Below are 9440 nucleotides of genomic sequence, written 5' to 3' on the forward strand. Positions count from 1 at the left end.
ATCAGCTTTCAGACGGCAAAAAATCTGTAATCTCAGGCCTGAAACTGCAAAGAACTGAATTTGGCCAACAAGGCAGAAGAGCAGGGACACAAATCCTTTCCAAGAAACTCCAGAGAGGAATGCAGCCCTACTGACACCTTAATTTTAGTCTCATGAGAGACACGGCAGACTTCTACATTCCAGAACTGTAAAAGAATACATTTGTGCTGTTTAATCTGCTAAGTTTGTGGCACTCTTTTATAGCAATAGTAGAAAATAAGTACAGATCTCAATGAGTGAGTGATATTTACTGAGAACCAGGAGCTGAGGACCTCTCATAACCTTCATCTCCCTTTTGGCCACAGTTCTGTGTCCCTGCTACGGGGAAACACTGGCTTCTTGTCCTGATGGGGTCTCTACCCACCGAGGTGATTTTGAAGAAGTTAGCCAACCTCTTTGAGCTTTAGTTTCCTCCTCTGTCAAATGAGGGGACTGAGCAATAACAGTTGCTCCCAACTTAATTATTACTATTTTCCCCATTACATGCTTTATAGAGAATGTTCACATCCACCAGGCAAGGATGCATAATCTAAGTTGGAAGAAATTTCCAAGGTTCTAGAGATAACAGTCTTTCTTGGCCCCATCAAGAAATCATCTCAGAATATAAGTGATGTCTTGACAGAATAACCTCAGATTTACTCTAGTTTACTGAGCTTTAAGGTCAGTCAGCCAGTCAGTTCAGTCGCTCAGTTGTGTCCGACTCTTTGCGACCCCATGAATCACAGCACGCCAGGCCTCCCTGTCCATCACCAACTCCCGGAGTTCACTCAAGCTCATGTCCATCGAGTCGGTGATGCCATCAGCCATCTCATTCTCTGTCGTCCCCATCCCCTCCCAGCCCCAATCCCTCCTAGCATCAGACTCTTTTCCAGTGAGTCAACTCGTCACATGAGGTGGCCAAAGTATTGGAGTTTCAGCTTTATCATCAGTCCTTCCAATGAACACCCAGGACTGATCTCCTTTAGAATGGACTGTAGGGCATGGCAATTAATGTAAGTGTTCTCATTTTACAACAGAAGCACAGAATTTCATTAGTATAACACAAGACAAGAAACTGATCATATAAATATCAGCAGTGAATTATTACTGCTAGTGTTACATTACTAACAGTAGTAGAATGTTGGATTAGATGTTGGCTACATTCTTCCTAGTACTGACACTGAACAGTTTTAGAAACTGAAGAATGGCCTGAATTAGTCAAAGGTGAACCATTTACAGTTAAGAAGGCAGGTGGAGAGAGAAGGGAAAAACAAAGTTTTCTAACTCTTAAAAAAAAAAAAAATTCAGTCTCTACATACCCTCTGCTTTTCCATCAGACCAAACAACTTGAACACATCCTTAAATGGTAATATATTATTAGACTTACAGTTATTTCATTAGAAAATGATACCCAAATGCAATCTTCAGTTTGCAGAGGGAGCACAGGCTGAGATCATCCAGCAATTCTAATGAATTTCCTACTGAACAAGAAAGAGCAAAAAATTGGTAGAAAAGAACCCAGCAATATCGACAACACAGACCTGAGTTGCAGGCTATTTAATGTTTCATGTTGAACAGCTGTACCAGGAAAAGTTCTAAATCTGAACATTTCAATATTTTCAAGGCAATTCAATTTGAGTTAGGCATCCTCACAGAGCATGTGAATTCCTAGAAAAAGAGACGAGCAGTTACTGGAGGAGGGAAGCCCTTATGTTGGGGACAGTGTGGCTACGGTGCTGGGCCCTGGGGTCAGACATCCCTGTGAATACATCTTACCTCTGTCAGTTACTATGAGTCTAACATTGGGTAAGATATTTATTTCTCTCAACTTCAGTAACCTCACCTGCAAGATGAGAATGACAGCACTTTCTTCACATTCTGAGGGTTTAGACTGATGCCTGGTAGATACGAAGGACTCAACATCAGCTCTCCCTCTTGTTAATAAGACCACAGATACCTCAAGAAGAAAGCTGACAAGTGGACTAGGTTGTTTCTTTTATTGATTAATATAATGCTATGCATTATATTCATAAACTTTCTTGCCTGACTTGTAAAATCTTAGGGTACTTCGACATAAAATTCCAAACCCTGCATCTATGTTCTTAATTACCTTTTTGGAATTCTCCACAGCCTGGCTTTCATGTCATTTCCATAGTTAAATATTAATTTTTGGAAAATTTGAATTGGGCAGGCTTTTTGAGGACAGGATGACACAGGGCACTCCTGGCCCCATCCTCAGAGCAAGGGATGTATGAGTCGTTTTCACCGCCCTGCACCCTGGCTCTTTTTCTGTCTTAAAAATGGTCCTGTTACAGAAAGTAGGTCAGTTGCCAGGGGTCAAGTGGAGGAGGGAATGGGGAATGACTGCTAATGAGTACTAGGATTCTTTCGGGGTGATGAATGCTGCGGAATTAGATAGTAGCGACAGTTGCACAACTCTGAAAATGTGCTAAAAAATACTTAACTGTACACTTTAACAGGGGTACTTTTATGGTATGCGAATTACAGCTCAATTAAAAAAAAGGTTTTTTTCTTCTTGACACACTTCCTCTCCTGTCAAACTCATATCTATCCGGTGAGACTCAATTTAGATACCCTCTTCTCCCCCAAAGCTTTTATATGCATGGCCTATAGTTACTATGGGCTTCCCTGGTGGCTTACCAGTAAAGAACTTGCCAGGCAATGCAGAAGACATGGGCTTAATCCCTGGATTGGTAAGCTCTCCTGGAGAAGGAAATGGCAACCCATTTTTTCCCCCAGTATTTTGGCCTGGGAAATCCCATGGACAGAGGAGCCTGGTGGGCTACAGTCCTGTGTGTGTGCTCAGTTGCTAAGTTGTGTCTGACTCTTTGCAACCTCCTGGACATGACTCAGCACTGGAAAAGACTCTGATGCTGGGAAAGGTTGGGGGCGGGAGGAGAAGGGGACGACCGAGAATGAGATGGCTGGATGGCATCACCAACTCTGTGGACATGAGTTTGAGTGAACTCCGGGAGTTGGTGATGGACAGGGAGGCCTGGCGTGCTGTGATTCATGGGGTCGCGGAGAGTCGGACACGACTGAGTGACTGAACTGAACTGAACTGAAACAATAATAGTCACCATAGTTCTTTTTGTTCCAATTTAAATACTGGTTTGAATGAGGGGAGGGGGTTAAGAAAAAGAAACCCTTTGGGAGACCCTGCTCAAATGTCTGTGAAGCTTGGAATTTAATACTTCTTCCCTTCTCCTTCTTCCCCTGATCTGAGCATTGGAGGTAAATCCTGGTTTGACTTCAGTAAAACAGATTCCCAAATGTGTGATTTTTCTGCTGTGACTTTTCCAACAGTTTCCCCTGGAGCTTCTAAATTTAAAAAAAGAGAGAGAAAGGGACTCTTTGTTTTCCAGTTGGAGGCACTGCGTTTTAAAGACTGGGGACAGATGAATTTGACAGCTAAGTGTAGTCCAAGTCTTATCTTTTCTCTTACCTTACTCTGGAACACATGACTTTGTCTCATCAAAGCCTATAACTTTGAGAAAGATCTGAATCCACAAATGCCCATCTGAAGGGCCGTGCTTTAATAAAAATTTCAGCAGATATTGACGCTTTAAAAGATTAATTGGGAGCTTTGATAGTTGGATTCAGCAGCCTGTTCACTGCCTCCTAAGAGGAGAAAACCAACTCCACTACTTCTACTTATCTGTGCATATCTTGTCTGTGCTAATGGTCTGTTATCTTTTTCTTTGAAAGGGTACAGTAACCCCACTCATGAAAGAGGTTCATGGAAACAGTGATTAACTTTAATGGTGCAACTAAGATAAGACAGGATTCTCCCTAACCTCTTTTACTCTGGTGAAGAAGGCCCAAGTCAAAGCTTGATCTCCTTAAAGAGTACCTGTTACATGAAGGGAGGACTGTTCAGCAGTCAGATGGTGGATGGAGTTGAAGGAGGTAAGTAATAGGCCAGGCTGTTCACTCTTCCTTTCATGCTAGGAATTTTCTAGTGCTTCTCAAACTGTACAGTATACACAGAGCACCTGGACACCTTGTTAAAATGCAGATCCCAGGTCAACAGAAGTGAGTGGAGCCTGAGATCCTGAATTTCTAACAAGCTTCCCCCTGATGTTGATGCTGCTGGTCCAGGAATCACACTGAGTAAAAAGGAATATCTCTGATTTCCTAAGGATCTTGAAAACTGAGATTCAAAAGAAGTTTCAAAAAGTTGACATTTTTGAGGTTCTTTTTTGCTGGTCCTAGTTAAATAGTAAAGGTGACAATAATGATTACAATGATGATGACTGGCATTGACGGAGGGCTTAGTATACAAAGGGCAAGTTTAGTCTACCTATAACTGTCCCAATCTTATTAATATAAAAGGACTTTCTGAGGTTTGGAGACACTAAAGTTGCCTGAGATCATTTCAGCTAGTAAGACGCAGAGCAGTAAACTCACATGCTACATGGCTTTATAGCTGGGCTCTTAAATGTGACTGCCTCTCATCTTCCACTGTCATATTTTAGGTTCAGTGAAGCTGAGCAAAACTTGACCTTTATCTCCAAAAGAGGAGCATTTTCCTTGTGCTATAGGAGTGAGTCACTGGGGGAAAGTTATCCATGAAATCAGATGGGAAGTATAGAGAGACGGAGAGAAAAACTCACCCAATAATGGCCTGAAGACTTAGGCTGCACTGACAGCAAAAAGTTTCAGCCAGTGACCTGCTTTTTATCCCGCAAACAGATACTAGTTAGAAGACTGTTGCCATCATAGATTTGGGGCTCATTCAAAATTGGTACAGAGGTAAGAAAAATGTATCTATTATATGTGCTTTAGTTGCTTAGTTGTGTCTGATTCTTTTCGACCCCATGGACTGTAGCCTGCCAGACTCCTCTGTCCATGGGGATTCTCCAGGCAAGAATACTGGAGTGGGTTGCCATTTCCTCTTCCAATCTTTTATATGCCTTTACATGAAAATTATCTTCCTTGAACAAAGAAGAAAATGCTTAGAAAGGATACCATAAATAAAATGGATAAAAGAAAACATTTTACAAATTGGATTTCATCAAAATTAAAAATATATATATTTCAAAATATTTGCAAATGAAGTGACCAACAAGGGCTTAATTTCCAAAATATACAAACAGTTCATATAACTCAGTGACAAAAAAACAATCAAAAAAGGGGCAGAAGACCTACCTAAATAGGTACTTCTCCAGAGATGGCCAATAGGAACAGGAAAAGATACTCATCATTGCTAATTATTAGAGAACTGCAAATCAAAACTACAATGAGGCACCACCTCACCCTGGTATGAATGGACATAGTATAAAAGCCTACAAAATGTTGGAAAGGGTGTAGAGAAAAGGGAATCCTCTTACACTATTGGTGAGAATGTAAGTTGGTAGAGCCACTATGGAAAACAGTATGGAGGTTTCTCAAAAAAACTGAAAATTTTGTTGCCATATGATCCAGCAATTCCACTCCTGGGCATATATTCAGGCAAAACTATAATTTGAAAAGATACATGTACTCCTGTGTTCACAGCAGCACTATATACAATAGCCAAGACATGGAAAACAGCTTAAATGTTCACTGCCAGATGAGCAGATACAGATGGTAATGGTATGTCTATCCAATGGAGTAATACTCAGCCGTAAAAAAGAAATGAAATAATGCCATTTGCAGGAACATGGACGGACTGAGAGATTATCACGTGAAGTTAAGTAAGTCAGAAAAAGAAAGACAAACATCAAATGATATCACTTATATGTGGAATTCAAAATATGACACAAGATGAACATATCTAAGAAAGAGAAACAGATTCATAGACAACAGAACAGATTTGTGATTGCCAAGAGGGAGGGGAGTGGGTTAGGGAAGGATTGGGAGTTTGGGATTAGCAGATGCAAAATATTATATATAGGATGGGTAAACAAAAATGTCCTACTGTATAGCACAGGGAACTATATTCAGTATCCTGAGATAAATCAGAATGGAAAAGAACATGAAAAAGAATATACTGAATCACTTTGTGCTATAGCTGAAATTAACATATTGCAAATCAACTATACTTCAATAAAAATTTTTAAATGTATATATTTCACACGAGACACGCCAGCTCTAGTGGCGCAGACACCGGCTCTGGGCAACCGACCAGGCACAGAAGCGTGGCCGAGAGGAGCTACCCCATGTCCAAGAAAGATACAGCGACTGTGCTCTGCTGAAGCAGCTGTGTAGAGATATTCCACGACCAAGGTAAGAGAAACCCAAATAAGATGGAGGGTATTATGAGGGGGCATCAGAGGGCATTATGTGAAATCATAATCACAGAAAACTAGTTGATCTGATCACACGGACCACAGCCCTGGCTAACTCAATGAAACTAAGCCATGCCATGTGACCCACCCCAGATGGCCGGGTCATGGTGGAGAGGTCTGACAGAATGTGGTCCACTGGAGAAGGGAATGGCAAACCACTTCAGTATACTTGCCTTGAGAACCCCATGAACAGTATCAAAAGGCAAAATGATAGGATACTGAATGAGGAATTCCCCAGGTCGGTAGGTGCCCAGTATGCTGCTGGATATCAGTGGAGAAGTAACTCCAGAAAGAATGAAGGGATGGAGCCAAAGCAAAACCAATACCCAGCTGTGGATGTGACCAGTGATAGAAGCAAGGTCTGATGCTGTAAAGATCAATATTGCATAGGAACCTGCAATGTTAGGTCCATGAATCAAGGCAAATTGGAAGTGGTCAAACAGGAGATGACAAGAGTGAACGTAGACATTCTAGGAATCAGTGAACTAAAATGGACTGGAATGGGTGAACTTAACTCAGATAACCATTATATCTACTACTATGGGCAGGAATCCCTTAGAAGAAATGGAGTAGCCATCATGGTCAATAAAAGAGTCCAAAATGCAGTACTTGGATGCAATCTTAAAAATGACAGAATACTCTCTGTTTGTTTCCAAGGCAAACCATTCAATATTACAGTAATCCAAGCCTATGCCCCAACCAGTAATGCTGAAGAAGCCAAAATTGAATGGTTCTATGAAGACCTAGAAGACCTTTTAGAACTAACACCCAAAAAAGATGTCCTTTTCATTATAGGGGACTGGAATGCAAAAGTAGGACGTCAAGAAACACCTGGAGTAACAGGCAAATTTGGCCTTGGAGCACGGAATGAAGCAGGGCAAAGGCTAATAGAGTTTTGCCAAGAGAACGCACTGGTCATAGCAAACACCTTCTTCCAACAACACAAGAGAAGACTCTACACATGGACATCACCAGATGGTCAACACCGAAATCAGATTGATTATATTCTTTGCAGCCAAAGATGGAGAAGCTGTATACAGTAAGCAAAAACAAGACCAGGAGCTGACTGTGGCTCAGATCATGAACTCCTTATTGCCAAATTCAGACTTAAATTGAAGAAAGTAGGGTAAACCACTAGACCATTCAGATATGACCTAAATCAAATCCCTTATGATTATACAGTGGAAGTGAGAAATAGATTTAAGGGACTAGATCTGATAGATAGAGTGCCTGATGAACTCTGGACGGAGGTTCGTGCCATTGTACAGGAGACAGGGACCAAGACCATCCCCATGGAAAAGAAATGCAAAAAAGCAAAATGGCTGTCTGAGGAGGCCTTACAAATAGCTGTGAAAAGAAGAGAAGGGAAAAGCAAAGGAGAAAAGGAAAGATATAAGCATCTGAATGCAGAGTTCCAAAGAAAGGAAAGGAGAGATAAGAAAGCCTTCCTCAGCGATCAATGCAAAGAAATAGAGGAAAACAACAGAATAGGAAAAACAAGAGATCTCTTCAAGAAAATTAGAGATACCAAGGGAACATTTCATGCAAAGATGGGCTCAATAAAGGACATAAATGGTATGGACCTAATAGAAGCAGAAGATATTAAGAAGAGGTGGCAAGAACACACAGAAGAACTGTACAAAAAAGATCTTCACAACCAAGATAATCACAATGGTGTGATCATTCACCTGGAGCCAGACCTCTTGGAATGTGAAGTCAAGTGGGCCTTAGAGAGCATCACTATGAACAAAGCTAGAGGAGGTGATGGAATTCCAATTGAGCTATTTCAAATCCCGAAAGATGATGCTGTGAAAGTGCCGCACTCAATATGCCAGCAAATTTGGAAAACTCAGCAGTGGCCACTGGACTGGAAAAGGTCAGTCTTCATTCCAATCCCAAAGAAAGGCAATGCCAAAGAATGCTCAAATTACCACACAATTGCACTCATCTCACATGCTAGTAAAGTCACGCTCAAAATTTTCCAAGCCAGGCTTCAGCAATATGTGAACCGTGAACTCCCAGATGTTCAAGCAGGTTTTAGAAAAGGCAGAGGCACCAGAGATCAAATTGCCAATATCTGCTGAATCATGGAGAAAGCAAGAGAGTTTCAGTAAAACATCTATTTCTGCTTCATTGACTATGCTAATGCTATGCTATGCTAAGTCACTTCAGTCGTGTCCGACTCTGTGTGACCCCATAGATGGAAGCCCACCAGGCTCCCCCGTCCCTGGGATTCTCCAGGCAAGAACACTGGAGTGGGTTGCCATTTCCTTCTCCAATGTGTGAAAGTGAAAAGTGAAAGTGAAGTCGCCCAGTCGTGTCCGACCCATAGCGACCCCACGGACTTCAGCCTACCAGGCTCCTCCATCCATGGGATTTTCTAGGCAAGAGTACTGGAGTGGCTTGCCATTGCCTTCTCCGTCATTGACTATACCAAAGCCTTTGACTGTGTGGATCACAATAAACTGTGGAACATTCTGAAAGAGATGGGAATCCCAGACCACCTGACCTGCCTCTTGAGAAACCTGTATGCAGGTCAGGAAGCAACAGTTAGAACTGGACATGGAACAACAGAATGGTTCCAAATAGGAAAAGGAGTGCGTCAAGGCTGTATATTGTCACCCTGCTTATTTAACTTCTATGCAGAGTACATCATGAGGAACGCTGGGCTGGAAGAAGCACAAGCTGGAATCAAGATTGCCGGGAGAAATATCAATAACCTCAGATATGCAGATGACACCACCCTTATGGCAGAAAGTGAAGAGGAACTAAGAAACCTCTTGATGAAAGTGAAAGAGGAGAGCGAAAAGGTTGGCTTGAAGCTCAACATTCAGAAAAATAAGATCATGGCATCTGGTCCCATCTCTTCATGGGAAATAGATGGGGAAACAGTGGAAACAGTGTCAGAGTTTATATTTTTGGGCTCCAAAATCACTGCAGATACTGATTGCAGCCATGAAATTAAAAGACGCTTGCTCCTTGGAAGGAAAGTTATGACCAACCTAGATAGCATATTAAAAAGCAGAGATATTACTTTGCCAACCAAGGTCCATCTAGTCAAGGCTATGGTTTTTCCCGTGGTCATGTATGGATGTGAGAGTTGGACTGTGAAGAAGGCTGATCGCCGAA

The sequence above is a fragment of the Moschus berezovskii genome, chromosome 24 (genome assembly GCF_049115385.1).
Source record: "Moschus berezovskii isolate FMDL1 chromosome 24, NW_MosBer_1.0, whole genome shotgun sequence".
Classification (NCBI taxonomy): domain Eukaryota; kingdom Metazoa; phylum Chordata; class Mammalia; order Artiodactyla; family Moschidae; genus Moschus; species Moschus berezovskii.